This window comes from Rhinolophus sinicus, linkage group LG04 (genome assembly GCF_036562045.2).
Source record: "Rhinolophus sinicus isolate RSC01 linkage group LG04, ASM3656204v1, whole genome shotgun sequence".
In the NCBI taxonomy this organism is placed as follows: domain Eukaryota; kingdom Metazoa; phylum Chordata; class Mammalia; order Chiroptera; family Rhinolophidae; genus Rhinolophus; species Rhinolophus sinicus.
The window spans coordinates 166,593,506-166,612,482 of record NC_133754.1 but is presented as its reverse complement, the minus strand read 5'-3'; the positions used below and the strand labels follow the sequence as shown (position 1 = coordinate 166,612,482).

Sequence of the window (18,977 nt, the reverse complement as noted above, 5' to 3'; positions counted from 1 at the left end):
AAAATAATAAACATCTTTTAAAAATAAATATAAATATCTTAATTTCTCTCATAGTAAAAATATCTATATATATGGAATATCTTTTTTTTTTAACCTGGTAGAGTAGCAAAGACTAAAATGGTTGATAATCATAACACAGAAAGCGTAGGCCAGGAAAATGCCAGTTTCATCTGTCAATGAATGTAAATAAGAACACATTATTTGAAGGGCAATTTGACCACATTTATCAAAATTTTAGATATACTCTTGCTGCACTAAAATTCCACTTTGAGAAATGTATGCTACATATAAAATCACATATGTTCACAAAGAACATAGAATGAGCTGGACTCAATAAGGGGCAATTATAATACAACTGTGTTTTTTCTCACCCTGTGAATTTATTCACCTGGTCCTTTAATTCACAAAAAGTCTGTAATTTCAAAGCACAATCCAGTGTATTGACCAGAACTCTGAACAAATTCCATCTGAAAGTTTCTCCTTTCCTCAGCTCAGGTCTGCTTCAAGCTCGGATGCCAGTTGGGAAGCGAGTATCTTCTCTCTTCCACCTCGCCTCTTCCCCCTCACCTGGCTACCTCCCCAGAACTGACCAGATAAAGAGGAAATGGGGAAAGGAGATAGAGTGTCACAAGGCTGGTACTTCTGGGAGCCCAGCTGTTGCCCTATGGGCTGGGCTGCTGGTGGGGATTTCCTAGTTAGCAATTCCCAGATGCTGGTGAGGCGTCCTCTGGCAGCTACTTGCAACTCTGCCTTAGGACTTGGGCTTCCCACACTCCCCATTGCTTCTCTCTGAGAGCCCTGTTGGGAAGAGTCTCTTTCAAAGAGGCTCTAGGGGCCCTCTCTCTTGCTGGCCTTTTTGTAGATGCACAGATGACAGGCTCTGTTGCTCTCCTTTGCTCCCAGCAAGGTGCTCTCAGCTCTTTCTATATCCCCTCAGGCCACCCTAGCTTCTCCTCATAAGCCTTATACTCTCAAACTCGGGTCCCAGAAACCGATGCCACGCTCTTGGAGAGTTCCCTCTAAGCCTTCCTCAGCGGGCTTCATCCAACCTACCTTCTCATGGGAGATGAGAGTGGAGAGGGGCAGAGACACACTAACAACACTCCCCAGAGAAGGTCTCCTTCCCAGCCTGTCCAACCTCTGCTGCCTTTGGAAGGCTGGAGTCAGCTGATGGTCCACGCTGGCAGAACAGGCTACAGTCTCAGCAGGGCCTGTCTAGGTGGTCCAGCACCTTGTTTAGGATTGGGGAGGGAGATATTCACTACTGACTGTATCATTCCTAGGGATTTGGCGACTTGGCCAGAACTGACACTAAAGGAGGCCCATATCACATATATCATTTCAGCATTGTTTATAATAGGAAAAAATAACCTAAATGTCTGGTAAGTCAATCATGGACCAACCATATGATAATCTGCATATGTCATCACAGCAAAAACTACGTGAGGTATTATTAAGTTAAAAAGAAAAGCAAAGTGTAGAACACTGTAGGCTCACATGTGTATATGGGTGGTTTTAAAGGGAAATTTTGTTATATACAGGGTTGTGTCTGCACAGAAGTTCTGGGGAGTAGGATGGTGAGCAGACCTATTCATTCTATATTTTTATACTTTTTCAATTTTTACCATGATGCATTAATTTTTTAATTTTGAAAGCATTAAGAGAAAAAATAAACATAAGCATAGTGCCTTGTGTTCCTTTTTAGAAAGCAATGCTTTTATTTACAAAAGCAATATGTCTTCATTCAAATAAGGCAGAAATAGATAAAGAAAAAAAGGAGATATATACAGATAATACAAAGAAAAAAACAGAAAATGTATACCTCATAAAATTTTTGAAAAATCTGTCTCCCACCCTCTCTCTGCCCAGTAAGATTACCACTCATAACAATTAAGTGTTTATCTTCTTCCAGGTGTTTCTGCATGACTTTACAACGTGTGTAATTTTCTTTAAACCAAAAGTGGAATCACACTATCCAGAATGTTCTTAAGCCTGATTTTTTTTCCCTTTAAAAAATACCTTGGACCCCTCCACGCCAGTACAGAGACGCACTCCATTCTTCCCAGTCTTTGAAACAGCTTACCTCTGTGTGTTCCCAACATGTACACAATTTACTTGACCATAACTTGAGACTACTGCTCTTTGAAGTGACGCTACAATGACCACTCTACACACTATTGCCATCCATTAGATCCCATATGTAGGATTGCTAGGACATTTGACATGTTGACAGACACCCAGAACTCTACCCAACTCTGCTCCCTGCCCGCCCCTCAACACACTCCCCTCTTTGACAACAGCTGTAGCAATGTGAGCCACCTTTCTGATACAATTATAAGCCACACTGAAAGACTCAAGTCTTACAGACTAGTACCCACGCTCCTCATTAGTACTTTGCCATTGGGGTGTAACTATCACTACAGTTATGCAGCAGAAGAAGATGGAGGAATGAAAAATCATATATTTTTATTTCACAACCATAGATTAAATTTGGAATGAAAGGCAAAGTCTGCATCATCATCACTAAGATAAAGCATGAATCATTCATGAAATGTCTTGCTTGCGCCCAGCAGCTTTAAGCTATGCCCCAAACCTCGTGGAGGATCCCTGTCCACTCTCTTCTGCCCTTTGATAACCCTACTGAAATTCTCCAACCCACATAAAAAAGGAGTCAGTAACTGGGCCCAAGAAGGTTCTGGACACCATGTGAGAAAGGAATGAACGCCACTTGTCTAGAGTCTGGAGAGAGGAAAAAAAACAAAACACAAAAACAGCCTGGGAGTAATGAGGGTTGTCATCAAAAATCTCAAAGGGCGGTCCCAAGGATGGAGTTGAGGGCTATGTGTAGAATAGGAGCAAATGTTTGGAGCACCACGAAAGCAGGTTTTCAAGCTAAGCAAGAGAGACCTTTCTAACCTTCACATCTGCCCAGAGCTTCCAGGGGAAGCAGGAGCCAGGATAGAGTCACTGACATCTGTAGAAGCTAAGGGAGACACAGTGCAGTGTCCATGGTAACATGAACAGAGCTGACTGAAGAAATCTACCTGGCTATCACCAAGGAGCCACAACAGCCTACACTGATTTTATTATTTTTGTGAAATCCCCTATGCCAGGATGCCAGGACTCTTTTCCATTTCAGACACCTGATTTGATCACAACAGGAAGGTTAATCTCTCACAGAAGATTCATATCAACCAAGAATAATGAGATGGATGTATACGAATAAACCAGAGTGTCAGTGCATTCATTTACAAGGAGCGATAACCATCAGGTAGACCAGAAACTCAAGTCACCCTCATCAAACATCCTCATCCTTTGGGCAGATGACCTCAGTGGGGATTGTGTGTCCATGGAGATGTAATTCTCAAAGTGCATTGGCCGAGACTCTGGCTTGGATGATGCCAGATTGATTTCTACCCAGATACTGCTGTGACTTCCCTTAATTCTCATTTGCATGGATGATGAAACCCTCTTCAAAATGTTCTCCTCCATCTTCAAATCCATAAATACCTCAACGCTGTCATTGACAAGTCCTCCTGTTCTGGGGGACTCTTTTTAAAGTGACTTTATGAATTTCCACTCTGGTTTATTGTATTTGAATTTCATGTCTCAACTATTATAGAACAGATCCTCTTCTGGTTAAAAAAAAAGAAAGAAAAGTCACTTGCCCAAAGGGAGTGGAGGGAATTCCCATGCACTAGCTCACGATGTGCTATAATGAGAGGCAGTATGGAGTCGTAATGAAGAGCCCAGACACCCCCGACTGAATCCCACTTACTATGTGACCTTGGGCCAGTTATATAATCTCCTTCTGCTCCAGTTTCCTCTTCTGCAAAATGGAGATAATGATAATTAATATCTGCTCATGGGGTTTGCGGTAAGGATGAAGTGAGTTTGTCAATAAAGTCCTTAGAACAGTGCCTATGATTAGCAGGCCCTGGTATAAATCTTGCCGACCTAATCCTCACCATGAGATAAGTCATACTCTTGTTTCCACTTTACCAATGAGACAGCAGAAGGTCAGCAAGGTCAGAGAGAGAGCTGAAATTGAAACCCACATCTCTCTGACCGTGAAGCCAGGGTCCATTCTGTCACTCACATCCCACCCCATCCTTCCCACAGACATGATGGAACCACTTCTGTTCTCTTCGTTGGTTTGGGGTGGGGTGGGAGGAAGTCTATTTTCATCACTGCAGCTCATCCTTGAACAAGAAAAACGATCATGTCCTCTGCCTATGGTAAGGCTAGAGATAGCTGGTGAGAAGCATAAATTGTGCAACGTGAACAGCTGCTTCGGCAAATGTGTCCAAAACTAAACATGACAGCTAAACAAGTTTCATTTCCAGAGTCAAGAAAGAATACGAATCCCAAAACATCCCCCTTATCAGAGGTGGATGGGGCACAAGCGATGGGGAGGGTTTGGCGCTCATACAAGCAGCGTTATTTCTTCTCTGCTTAAATAATTGCTGAAAGTACAACTCGGCTGGCTCCCCATGCAGTTGGCTCCAATCACAAGGGTCCCTGGTCTCCCTAAGTTTACTGGATATTTGAACATTGCCTGTAGAATAGTCACCTATGAAAGCAAAGATAATAAGAGAAAGGGAGAGCCAGTGACCTTGAGGTTGAAGGCTCCAGAAGAAACGCTCATCCATTCAAAGCAGGGGGAAGTTTGGGTAGCTGGACAGGCCTGAATTTCAAGCTGTCTAGAGTTGTTGTCGGACTGGGCAAGCTATTCAACCTCTCTGACTTCAGTTTTCTTCTTTACAAAACTGAAGACCACCCCTACCTTGCAGCTTACAGGTTTGTTGTGGGAAGACAATGTATGTAAAATGCTGGGACTATTACTATGGAGATGTCAGGAACCACCATTATTAGCCTAGAACAATCAAAGAGTAGGATGGATAGAAATATTTTTTAAGAGAACAAGAAAGCAAAAGGCTCACATTTTTATACTTGTCAATCAATTGTAAAGGGAAGAGAGAGAAGGGACAAATATATTTAGTACCTACTATAGTCAAGATTTTTATCAGGCCCTTTACCTACATCTAATCTCCCAGCAGAAAATGTGTCCTCTCTCAGAGCCCTGGATCCATATTGCAAAACTAAAGCAGAGGCCCAGAGGAATGTTTGCAAGTCTCCCTGCTTTGCCTGCTTACCCCAACTCTCCCTTCAGGGCTCCCCCAGGCTCCTCAGACCGACACAAACACCTCCCTGGTCTCTTTCCTTCAGGCTGCGCAGGGCACACTCAACAACAATGGCAGCTACCGTTAGCTGTGGACCGGCTCTGTGCCTGACTCCCTGTGGATCTCCTGTCACCTCAATTTCACAATAGCCCTTTAAGGAGAGTATCATTCCCCATATTCTCCACAGAAATTAATTAAGGCTCAGAGATATTAAGTAAGTTACACAAAGTCGAAGATTTAGTAAGGAACAGAGATGGGCTTTGAACGAAGGTCTCTCCATCACTGGGCACTGCCTCCCACTATGACATATTTGTAAAAAATGCAGCCCATGAAAAGTACCCAATAAATAATAAACCCCTAACATAAACTAACACCAGAAGCAGTGGGCAAAATAGGAAATGGGTTAAAATGTTTATGGTACTTCCCTATAGCGGAATACTGCTCAGCCGTGTAAGGTGATATTGTAGAAAAGCAGCTACTAACATGAAAAGATATTCTTGAGGTTGAATGAGTACGGCAGGCTATAAAAGAGAATATTTCGTATAATTCTATATAAGTATGTCTATTATCTAGTCATATAGACAGGTATGTACACACACACACACATACCTTAAAGAAAAATACACCAAAATGTCAACAGTGGTTATGTCTTTATGATGAGATTAAGAGTTGCCTTCATGTTATTATTTTTGTATATCTACTTTTTTCTAAAATTTTCATAGTAACTATCACCTCCCTGGCCTTGAAAGATAATACCTGAATACAATCAAAGGGACTGCATGGAGAGAGTGTATATGAAAATAAGTAGAACAGGATGTTTTATTTTGCCTTTTTTTTTTTTTTAATGCCCTGTGAATGACTTACGTGTATCTCAGTCTTTCATCACCACCTATCTGGAACACTCTTTATTCCAAAAGAGTCTAATGATTGAAATGCGGAAGGAACCAGGGCTTTCCAAAGCCAGAATTTTAGGTAATTTAAATTGGACTTGCTCAACGGTCACTCATTGTTTATTTTTGTTGGATGCTCCCAGGGCTTGTTTATTTATGGAAAGTCTGTTTTCCTGATCAGCTGATAAGGTGGGGAAATCAGAGAAATCAACCACTAGCTCTGTGTATTACTCTCCTCAATGTCACTACGGTGAAAGGCTTTGAGGTCCAGAGGTGCTCAGCTGTCTCAGATCCCAAGGTGAAGTGAAGAAGGTGGATTCACTGAGTGTAAGAGAGACCCCCTCAGGCTGCATGGTTGATTTCCCCACCAGACCTTTCAATCAGGCTCTGTTAACACCAGATGTGGACTTGCAGAAGGTCTCTTGCTAAACTCACTGAGAGTTTTACATGGTCCCCATGTTTTCTGAACTCTCAATTGGCCATTAGGAAAGCAGAATAATCGAAAGAACACAGCCACTGGGCTCAGAAACCCCCGGATTCACACTCCACTCTCATTTACTAGCTGTGTGACTATAAACCAATTTCCTATCTTCTGACTTTCATGTCTTCCCTGCAACATGGAGATGATCCTGGCTTGTTGAGCTCACTACCTGAGATGACCTCCATAAGATGCTTTAGCTTTCCCCAGCTGCAGCCTGATGGCCGTGGGTTTTCAACACATAGAAGCTGTTTTTCAATGAGCCGGATTACAGCCTACCTGGCTAAGACTGGGGATGCTATTGGAATTCTTATCAACTAGGTCGTTGACAAGCCGGAGGTTAGAGTCATAGGTGGAGATGCTACCGCTTATCCCTGCGTGAAAGGACAACTCACAGAACTGAAGCCAGGTTTGAGGTATATATCCCTTCCACCTCCTGGTTACCCAAGTGAAGCATAGTAACTGTGAGAACTATATGGCTGGGTAACAAACACGCGCAACTTCTGTATCCTGCTTTACTTAGTCAACATCAGCAGCACTTTCCATGTTGGAACCTTCTCTTCTAGAACATCAGTTGGCATGGCTGAGATTTAATTCAGTAACTCACAGAGCATTAAAGAAAGACATAGACAAAACAAAACACCCTGTCCTATTTATTGTCACACTCTCTCTATATACAGCCCCTCCAATGGGCGCAGGGAGGATCTTCCAAGACGAGCCAGGCCAGGGGGGGCACAAACACCCTGAGAGGGCACCCATCCAGCCGCACACCCACTTCTCAGCCGGAGCCCTTCCTCGGGCCAACTCCTGAACTGTGCAGGCAGCTTTGGCCAAAGTTAGAGCAGTCGCCTGGGAGCCCACCCGGAGAAGAGCCCATGGGGTACTGTGAAGTCATGTTCTAAAATACGGACGGAGGGTTTTTAAGAACAGCCAGGCAGGGTGGGGGGCTGGGAGATGGGCTGGTCAGGAAATGCCAGTTTAAAGTTAGCTCTGACCTATTAATCAGCAACGAGACAATGATGCAGGAGGGGCGGGAAGGCCGGACATGTGCTCACGCCAGATTTATGGGCCCAGAACAAAGGGCGGCCTGCTCGTTTAGAGAGTCTCTTTCCCTTTTCCTCTGGCAAAACGAGGACATTGTTTGAAAAGCCAAAAAGAACAAATATTCTAAAGACTGAGGTCATTTCCAGAGATGCAACAGGTCCTCATGGGGACTCATACACATGCCGGGGAAGGAAGACTACACAGGAGAGCTCGGCAGCGTGCTGGGACCCGTCCATGGGCCACTCTGGAGGCAACTGATCAGCCTGCCTGAAGCCCCTCAGGATAAATCCAGAAGGCTTTGGGGAGGCCTTTCTCTATTCAGGCTGAAAACAATACTCTACGAGCATCTCTGGGAAGGTCTTCCTGAGGGTGGGCTGCCAATGTTCTGCTCATCTCAGCTCCCTTCACGCCCAGGAGAGAATCTTGTTTCAGCCTGTCCCATTTCCTCAACTGAGCAGAGTAGACGGAAGCGAGAAGAGTAGGAAAGGGAGGAAGGCTAAAAGGCCACCCTGATGGAGAGGACATGGCAACTCTGAGTCTCCTGGTCTCTCGGTACTGCGGTCCCACCAGCTGTGGCCTTACCGCCTCCCTTCTCCATAGCTGCCACCTTCAGTCAGGTGCTGGTTCCCTCTTACCCAGAGCTTCTAGAAGGGTTTCCTTGAATCCTATCTTGCTTTCTCCCATCTAACCTCCACCCAGCCACTGGGATGAACTTTCTAAACAATGTAGCTGACAGATCATCTATTTCTTGGCTAAAAAGCATTTGGTGACTCGGCCTTTTCTTTAGAAAAGAGGTTGAGAAACCTGGTGACAGGATCCTTTGTGTTATGGGTCCACCTTCCTTCCAGTTTATCTCCCATCTCTCTTCAGCCCCCACATATCCTTTAGCCTCCTAGAATTATTTTCTGTGCCCTGAAAATGGCATGCCCCTCCTGAAGAAATTCTGGGTATTCTTTAAGACCTAAGCTCCAATGCTACGGCTTCCGTAAAGGTAACCTCCCTTCTGTTGAAACCATACACCGTGTGCGAGCTGGATTAATTACTTCTTTGTCTGGGGTCCCATGCATGAGGTCATACTGCCAATAATAATAACAATAAAATAGCATAGCACTTATCACAGCAAGTACCCTACCTCATTGCAGGTCACGTGAAGACATGCACTCTCCTGAAGGACGGCCTGAACGAATGAATGATAACCCACTAGACAGGATTAGCCCGAGGGCATATGGAGGCCCATGCAAATATTTTTGTGAGTTCTCTGTATATATAAACAATTTCAGTCACCAAAATCCATGTTTCAGCACTATTCTGACAGCCCAAATTCATGTGCTGGATCCTGCAAAATAAATACTCTCTGACCAGCAGAAAAGATCCTTTCACGAGGCGGCTTCCCTGGAAGCAGATTCCGTTCATGTGTCTCTAAGACCATGTCTTAGATGCCAAGTGTGGGGCTCTTCTGGGGCATCTGGTCAACCCCATGCACTAGGTAGAGGATTGGAAAGGATACCAAAGGGGAGAGATGGGGACCAAAGCCAAAGTGGGGTCCAAGTTGGGCCTGGTCCAAACGGGGCCCAAACACCTTGTCTGGATAGCATTGCTGGCTCTGGCAAATCTTGATGCTTGGAGGGGCTTAGAAAATGTTGGAGTGGCATTCCAAAGTTCAGGGACCTCTGAGGCAGATTCCCTATTGCCTAGATTAGTACTGTTCTTAGGTAATCAGGTGATTATACACTTTGTCACTCAACAAACATTTACTGAGCACCTACTATGCACCAGCACTTCATTAGAAGCTGAACTTCTATAGTCATTGTTACTTATTCCTATGAGTTAGAAATTATAGTAATGGCTGCCAAAGAGTAAACGTAATACACAACAAGACCTGTAGAGCGTGGGAGCAGAGGTATCACTTCGTCGATCAGGAAACTGAGCTGGAGAAAGGCTGTCATGTGTTCTATGAAGGTCCAACCATGCGCTCTACTCCTGGGTGTGGTTAGAAACGCAGCAGAGAGTTTCCTGAAAGAAAGCAAAGGGCAACCCATTGATCTCACTTCCAAAAATAAACCAAAACGTGAGGAGAGAGAGAGAGAGAACGATGACTTAGAGACTATTCTGAGGTTCAACGGATGATGGAAATAATGACTAACATACATGTAAATGGCTCCACACTGTGTTTTCAGAAATTGCAATAGTGATGCTGGCTCTCAAAGCAGAGCAATGGCAAGTGCTGTCACCTGAGGGCCAGGGGAGGCCACTGGCTTCTACGTCTCTCCCTGAGCCTTGATTTCCTTATCTGTAGAGCAGGTATCAACACCCTCTCACGCTGTTGCAAGATTCAAATAAGATTCAAGGTCATGAACAACTTGTGTGCACTTAGAGGACCAGCCCTGAGCTGCTCGTTAGTAATAAAGCATTGGGGTTATTTTGTGATCTCACTTTACCAAATAAAAATACACACACACACACACACACACACACACACACACACACACTCCATAGCCTGATCCTTGGACATCCTTTCTCCCAAGTCTTGGTTCTCAACGTCGGGAATTTTTCCCCCCAGGAAACATTTGCCAATATCTGGAGACATGTTAGGTTGTCACGCCTCAGGTGGGGAGAGGGTGGCTTTTTACTGGCATCTCCTGGGGAGAGGGAGGGAGGCCAGGGATGCCGCTCATCATCCCGCAGTCCAAGGCCAGCCCCACAACAAAAGAATCATCCAGCCAAAAATGTCAACAGTGCCGAGGTTAGGAGACTGCTCTCTCAGCCTTTGTTTATACTGCTCCTTCCATTATAAGTGCTCTCCTTCCTCTTCTCCGCTTCCTTAACTCCTCCAGAGAGAGGAAACGCCCCATCACGTGCTGCTGCTGGGGGTTTAAAACCAAAATAACCTTTTTGGCAATTTGGCCAGAACTGACAGAATTGTAAACACGCATACCCTTGGAACAAGCCATTGCCTTGCTCACTCCCACGAAGGCCCGTGTACAAGGATGTTTACTGCAGCTCTGTTTGTGTCAAGCAAAGACTAAACACAACCTAACTGATCCCTTCAGGAGGGATCGGTGGCTTTAAATTATAAAGCTTTGATACAAAGCACTTATTTGCAGCCCTTAAAAAGAATACAGTCTTTTCCAAAAGGGCAGCTACGGGAAGGGCACTGAGATACATTGTTAAATAAAAACAGCAATGTTCACGACCACCTTATTAATATGTTCAATTTGGTAAATAAGTAAAAGGAATATTCATAACTATATTGAGGTATACCTATGGAAAATATCTGTAAAAGTATGTATAAAAAAGCGACAATATCAGTTGCCTTTGGGGAGGAGGACCCGGTCAGAGCAATTAGGTTTACTTGTCATTTACTTGTCATCGTCCATCAGAGTGGATATTTTTAACCATATGCAAACATTTCTTTTTTGTAGAAAAAAATAGTTTATTAAAAATTTTTAATTGATGAATCTAGGTGAAGGGCATACATGAATTCATGGTACTAGTCTTTCAACTTGTCTCTAGGTTTGAAATGTTTTCAAAGTAAAAACTTTACAAAAGGCTTCTAGAAAAAAACAAATAAGAGAATAGCTTCATCACCTTGGAGTAGGTAAAGACTTCTTAAACAGTACACAAAAGAACTCATTTTAAAAGGAAAAACTTGGCATACTGCTTTGCATTAAAATTAAGAATTTCTTTTACCAAAAGAAACTATGAAGAGTAAAAGGTAAGTCACAGACAGGAAAAGAGACTTGCAGTAGACATATACAACAAAGGACTTGTATCCATAACATTAAAAATTCCCCCAAACAGAATCAATAATATTGTAATAACTATGTATGGTGCCAGGAGGGTACTAGATTTATCAGGGGGATCACTTCATAAGTTATATAAATGTCTAACCACTAGACTATACACTTGAAACTAATATAATATTGAATGTCAACTGTAATTGAAAAACCAAAATAGAATTTTTTAAAAAGATAAAAAATAAAGACCTCCTCCAAATCAATAAAAGACAGTCAACACTTTTTAAAATGAGCAAAAGATTTGAACAGGCACTTCACCAAAAGGATATTTAAATTTCTAATAATCGTATGAAAAGATGCTGAAAATCATTAGTCATTAGGAAAATGTAAAACAAAACCACAATAAAATAGCACTGTCTCCTCACCAGAATGGCTAAAATTAAAAAGACTGACATCAACTAAGGATGTGAGTAACTGGATTTCTCATACATCACTGGTAGGAGCATAAAGTGCCCTGAAAGTTCTTTGGCAGCGTCTACGAAAGTGAAACATTCCAACCTCCCCTCTACAAATCTTCTCTGATCTACACATATTTTTATTTCCATAATCCCTCTGATCTATACCCTGTGTTGACTACCCTTTAAACTCTGCTGTAAGTTCTCAAACTTCTTTCGGGTCTATCTAACTAAGTTTTGCTGAGAACCAACTCCGCAAGGCTCTTGGGAGTCTTGTCATTGGGAATGAGGAGAGGACCTATTTTATAGATCCTATTTGACCTGCCTCGCAGGGGCTCGTGGCCTAAATGGAGGTGGAGACAGCAGACGTTGTAGAAGACAGACACCACTTTAGACTAACCTTCTCTCCTCAGTTAAACTGCACCTTTAGATCCTTGCATCATACTTCTTGCACATTCTCACAGTGCCTGACTCCACAATGACCCAAAGTAGGAACTGAGATAGTAACAGCCTCCTGAACTGATCCAGGTGACACGTGTTCACAGACAGCAAAGAAGATCTGGGCCAGGTGAAAGAAATAGATTTTGGTCATTGACAACTTCAAAATGAAGGCTTTAAGATATTTAAAACCTAACCCCATGTTGGCCAATTTTATATCCATTAGCTCATCCCATTCTCAGAATAATCCTGTGAAGTAGGTATTATTATCACCATTTGTCAAATGAGAAAATTGAGGTTAAGACAGATTATGTTATTTGCCAAGGTCATGTAGCCAGGAACTGGCAGGGCTAAAAGCCAAACACCTGATGCCGTATTTTAAATTCTGGCTCTTTCCACTACATCACATGAGAAGCAGCCCTATACAACTCCAGAGATGTGGAAATCTAAATTTCTCTCTGGCTTGGATCCCTTGCACATGCTTCTCCTTTCACCAAAATATTTACTTGGCCATCGTCTTCTTTCTCTTCTCTCATCCTCATGGCCAATTTCTCCTCCTCCTTCTTTGAATCTCTCCTTAAGTTTAGTCTTCCCAGAAGGCCTTTCCTGATCCTCTGGACAAATTTTGATGTCATGGACATGAACGACCAAAGCATCCTATACCTCAGACCTTTCACTATCCTATGTTGTCATAGGGTGGTTTCAAGTTGTCTTCCCCTCTAGGCTGTGGGCTGCTATCTTTCCTGTTCGTTGCTATATTCCCAATGCCTTGCACATGGTAGTGCTTCATTATATACTGTTGAATGGATGGATGGGTGGAAAGTAAGAGCATTCTTCCAAATCTAACTTTTTTTGTTTTTGAGGGTTTTTTTCAAATAATTTTATTGGGGAATACTGGGGAACAGTGTGTTTCTCCAGGGCCCATCAGCTCCAAGTCTTTGTCCTTCTATCTAGTTGTGGAGGGCGCAGCTCAGCTCCAAGTCCAGTCACTGTTTTCAATCTTTAGTTGCAGGGGGCACAGCCCACCATCCCATGTGGGAATTGAACTAGCAACCTTATTGGTGAAAGCTTGCGCTCTAACCAACTGAGCCATCTGGCAGCCCCTCCAGAAGCTCAGCAGCAGCTCATGGTCTTCAATCTAGTCGCAGAGGGCGTAACAGGCCCATGTGGGAATCGAACCAGCAACCCTGTTGTTCAGAGCTCGTGCTCTAACCAAATGAGCCATTGGGCCGCCCCCAAGTCTAAGTTTAGCCATAACTGTTCCCCATCAATCTTAGCTAACAAAAAGCAATAACCCAAGATCAAAACTGGAAGACCGATATGGTCAGACTGATCAAGAAGTGCAGCGCCTCCTAACTTTTCCGAGATGTGTTTACTGGGATATCCGCTCCCCTCTCTGTAACTCAGTTTTGCCAGATGTACACTAGCAGCATCATAGCAGATTGCTTCTATCATCTTGCCCAGCACCACCTTGCTCTGGTGCTATCCTAGGACTTGGCCAGGTCCATGCTTGACCTGTGCTAAGAAGTCAGCTCTGCCTAAACCCATTTTCATCCCTAGCTGTGGGAGATCAGCTACTATGGGTTTCATATGGTTTCATGGAAATTTCTGTGGCTGCAAGGTGATGTATGGTGATGAAAGTAAAACTCATGAATGACAACCACATGACCCTTAGCTTCCTTCTGGTATGCTTTTTAATAATAATCAGCGGTTCAGAACTATTTTAATTTAGAGCTGCTAGCTCTGCCACATCAGCTTTTGTCCAGTTGCTCTTGGAAAGCCCACACTGCAGATGGTGTTACAGTTTTGAAACAAGTTCTCTGGGAAAAATGAGTAGAATCAAATGATTGTCATCCCATTTGAAAAATCTGCCTTGTAAATAATTAAGGATGCCAGAACCCGTCTGGCCTCACCCGGTACAGCTTCACTATCAGGTGGTCGTGCAATTCGTGCTTGATAGTCCCTAATTATGGGAAATCTCACTACCTTCCAGGCCAATGCATTCCACATTTGACAGTTCTAATTGGAAGAAAGTTGTTTATTATGTGTGGTTTGCAGTCTGACACACTGCAACTTTTCTCCCATTGGACTGGTTCTGTCTTCTTCATAAACTGAGTAAATGTCTAATCCTATTACACATGACAACCATTAAAAATATTGAAGGATGAAAGTAATGAATAGAATTGGCTACTGAAAATTGAAAAATTTAGTTAGCAAAAACAAATAAACAAACCACATAAAGAAGTTTAATTCGCACACGGCGGGGAGGGGGAATATATGTGATTATATATATATATATATATATATATATATATATATATATATATATATATATATATATATATGAAATAAAGTGTTATAACACCTACAAAAAACTCATACAAATTTATTCAAAACAAAAATGAGTAAAGGATATTAACTGGCAATTTATAAATTAAGAAATGCAATGGTACTAAACATATTAAAAAATGTATTCAAAGACACCAAAGTAACCTAAGAAACATAAATGAAACCAAGATAACTGGAGTGTAAATTGGTCAATCTTTCTGGAGGACAGCATAATATCAAAATTTTAACTGTGCAAATATTCTGATCCAGAAGTTTTACTTCTAGGAATTTATCCTAAGAAGGTAATTAACCAATTGTACAATAAGTCAAAGATATTATTAAATTGTGTATTTATACCAGCAGAAATACTTAACCAAATTTCTACCAATAAGAAATTGGTTATGATAAAACCATACAATGAAATTCTAAACAGCCATTAAATAGGATGACCTAGTTGACACAGAAATATGTTCATTACATACTATTGAGTGAGAAAAAAATTAGTATATCATTGATGTAAAATGCATGCATATTTTGTGTGTATGAATTTGCAAAGTGCTGTCTGAAAGTATGTTCTTCAAGATGTTAATGGCATTCCTCTTGGAATACAATTCAGGGTGATTCTCTTTTCTTTTTACCCCTTTTGGCTTGTGTTCTCCTTTTTTGTGCTGATTACCTCTAATTTTAAAAAATAATAAAGATATTTTTATTTTGAAAACCCCAATGCTGAAAAAATTTTTAATGTCTCTCCTGACTCTCTTGTTTGTTTTCTAAGCTAAGCCTTCCCAACTCTTTCAATATTGCTTAAACGAAAAGAACTGGAGTCCCTCCTTCTCTGTTCAGAAGCCCCTACCCCAGGTTACCTAGATCACCCTTACAGTACCATAGCCAGGATGGAACTCAGTGATGTGGATATGGTTCCTCCAGCCTAGAGTAGAACAGGACACTCCTCTCCAGATGCCGTGCAGCCAATGGTGTCATTAGCTTTGATGGCACCACATGTTCCTGGTGACACACATTGGGCTCCCTGGTCTTTTTCACACATGGCTGGTTGTTAAGCCACTGGGTCCCCACCATGTAGTGATATGATACTGTTGCTTACTCAGGGCCAGATGCAGGACTTGACATCTATCTCTATTTGACATTGCATCACCCTCAACTGGGCTCATCTTTTCTACCCGTGAAGAGCTTTACAGAACCTGAGTCATCCAATCATCATCTTCACTGTCCCCTTGAGCAGCTGAAAACTCTGAAATGACATGGTCATTTTCTCCCAAGGTTACCCCACTTGCATTTGTAGAACAAACGTAGATGAATTCCTCTCTCTGTTTCCTCTATGCTCTGGTCTACTTTGCAGGTCAAAAGCACATAGTTTTTTCTAAGCATTATTGGTAGGGATGTAAGTTGATACAGAGTTTCTAGAAAGCAACTGGGGGATAGCTATATAAACAGCAAATGTGGATAACCTTTGACACCAAAATTTCACTTCTATCTATTGTTTCATTATGCACTGTCTTCCACAATTTGACTTCGAGGATGATTTCCTACAAGTGTCATATGTATGTATATGTATATGTTCATCATTCGTCATAGCAGTGATCGAGGTGGTGAAAAATTGGAAGCAAGCTAAACATTAAAACAATGAGGGATCGGGTAATCAATATATGATAGTCTTTATACAACTAAATCCAATGTAGACATTGAAAATGATGATGTAGTACCATAATTATTACTGTATATTAATGACATATTAAGTGAAAAAGTATGATTAGTTCAATTTCTTTTTAAGAAAAAACATACATAGGAAAAGAGAAATGTTTGGGAGGACATGTTTCAAAGTTGCAAGAGGTTATCTCTGAATGTACACGTACTCTTTTATGCTTTTCCATAGTGTCTAAAGTTTTGCATTTTTTTATAGTGAGCACATGTCATTTTTTAATAACTAGAAAATCAACAATATTCATTTCAGGATTCTTAAATTATGTGCTTCTATTTGAACGAAGGTTTGTCATTGAAGCCCCATTGTTTATATCCTACATCAATTTGTTTCTGTAGCGAGCCAGTAAATACTTGAAGCTTTGTAAGCTTGTTGCCAATATCTGTTCTACACCTACCTCATGAGTGCAGTTTTCTTTTCCCATTTGGTGTTTGCGCCATGTATCCGTCAGTTTTTAGTGTATAACAAATCATCCCAAAACTTAGCAGCTTAAAGCAACCATCTATTCACTTATGACTCTACGAGTCAGAAGTTTGGGCTGAGATAGCTGGGACAACTCAACTTGGCTCTATCTGGGATCAACGGGGCCCACTCATTTGAGGTCAGTTGGCCATCAACAGCCTCACACATGTCTGTCTAGCTGTCAGACGGGGTGATGGAAGTAACCAGGCCATGTATCTCTCATCACCCAGCAGGTGGCCTAGGCTTATTCATATGGTGGTGGTCTCAGTGTAACCAAAAGCAGCAGCATAGGGCTGTCCCTAATCTGAAGCATTTTTCAAGCCTCTGCCTCTGTCACATTTGCTAGCATCTCACTGACCAAACAAGTCACATGTCCAAGTCCTTATTCCAGGACTGGAAATCCCACCTCCTGATGACAGGAATTGCAGTCACAGGCAAAGAGATATACATAGTGGGTGGGGAATAATTTGTGGCCATTTTTTGCAATCTGACAAGCTCCCTCCACAATGTCATCTCTGCTCCTATCTCCTTTCAGAAGCAATTCCAGGCATCTCCCACTCAGGTAAGTGGCTGTCCTACAGAAGCTTCTTCCATTTCTCCTTGAGCAAGGCCATTGCTATATCTTTTGGGCAAGAAGCATGATCTCAATGCATCTTTTCCAAATATGGACCATAATTCTCCTTCTCACCTGCAGCCAACTGTTACTCATCCTTGAAAAGTGAGTTGAGCAGCAATTTATAAATCTGCTCAAAATATTTCTCCACTCTCTGATTTCCCTCTTCAAAACTTGTATTTAAATCATTAGCCTGCATCACTTCCCATTCACCGAATTTTTCCTGCTTTCCATGTGTTCATATTCAGGCCTTTGAAAAATGAAGATTATAAAACTGGGACAGTTCCCATGGTGACACATTGCTCTCTTTGATCCTCTTTACTCTCACATGGTGAGTGAACCACCCAGACAGCTGAAGCTCATTATAATCCTTTCTGTGAAAAGGGATCATGCCTTCTTCATTCACCCTCCTTCCCCCAACAGCATATACAACACTGCTGGCAACCTTTGAAAGAAAAGACATTTAAATCTTGCTCAATAATCATCATTAATGGAGATACTGAGCGGCAGCTGAGATATAAAGGAAAGAGCACTAAATATGGAGTCAGAAGGTTCAGCTGGGTTCAGAGTCAGCCTCTACCACTATTGGTGTGGCCTGGGACAAGTCACTTTTATTTTTCTCATGTGAAAGTACCCAACATAATACAGAGAACAAACAGACTGCTCAGTAAATGTTTGCTCATTCGTGTTTGCCTGCAGTTGTGTGCAAAGCACTATGGGAAGGGGCCACAAAGGTGTGTAGAGATCAGTAAGGCCCAGTGTGCCAGCAAGGAACTCACAACATGGTGGTGGGTGCAAGCTCACAGCCCAAAGCTTCCATGCTCTTTATTCTCAATAAAAGGATGGTGTAGGAGGAAAACACTTTTAAACACTTGTCACCTTCTGAGCTTAAGAAGAAGAAAATGAACAATAATGACAATGACCTTCAGACCTATTTTGTTATCCAAGGCATCCCCATATTTAGACTTAAGTCCTGACTTGTTTCCTATGCAAGAAGCTTTCCGGTATCAGCCCAATGTCAGTGCAGCTTCCGGAATCCCATCCTTGATAGGTGATATCTCAAAATGGGTTTAGAAAGCTCATTTCACCCAAGGAGCAGAGAGAATTGGATAGTGGTGTGATGAAGTCACAAATGACAATGATATTAGCAAGAGAGTCTATGGCTATAGAAGAATCAGTGCAAAGAGCAAAGGCAGCTGTCTTTTTACAAGAATAAAGATGATTTCATTTGGCTTATAACACTTGCTTGCTTATTTTCATTCTTTAAAAATGACAAGAGAAATTGAAAATAAAGAGTCAGTTTAAATTCGAGTTGCTTGCAAACCCAATCTGTTATTTGGACGACCGTGAAAACAATTAATTTAAAGTCTCTGAACCTTAGAATATTCATCTATAAAATAAAGGTAATTATCCTTCTAATCTCTGATAACATCAACATCTAGTAGATAGCACTCCCCAAATAAACAAATAAATCACAATATACTCTACACTATTTGATCTTTGATAGCCTCAAAGTGGTCTTTAGAAATGAGAGAGAGAGAGAGGGAGGGAGAAGGAGAGAGGAGAGGGAGAGGAGGGGAGAGAGAGAGAGAGAGAGAGAGAGAGAGAGAGAGAGAGAATTTTACACCTAAG

The 18,977-nt window shown here is 42.0% G+C and overlaps 1 long non-coding RNA gene across 1 annotated transcript in view; it reads right to left on the bottom strand.

Annotated features, from left to right (window-relative positions):
• LOC141571357 (uncharacterized) overlaps positions 1 to 18,977 on the bottom strand; it is a 385,925-nt gene that overhangs the window by 261,873 nt on the left and 105,075 nt on the right. The window contains exon 2 of the long non-coding RNA XR_012496116.1: positions 9,475 to 9,608. This is a non-coding gene — a long non-coding RNA (uncharacterized LOC141571357). The remainder of the gene's footprint in view (positions 1 to 9,474; positions 9,609 to 18,977) is intronic.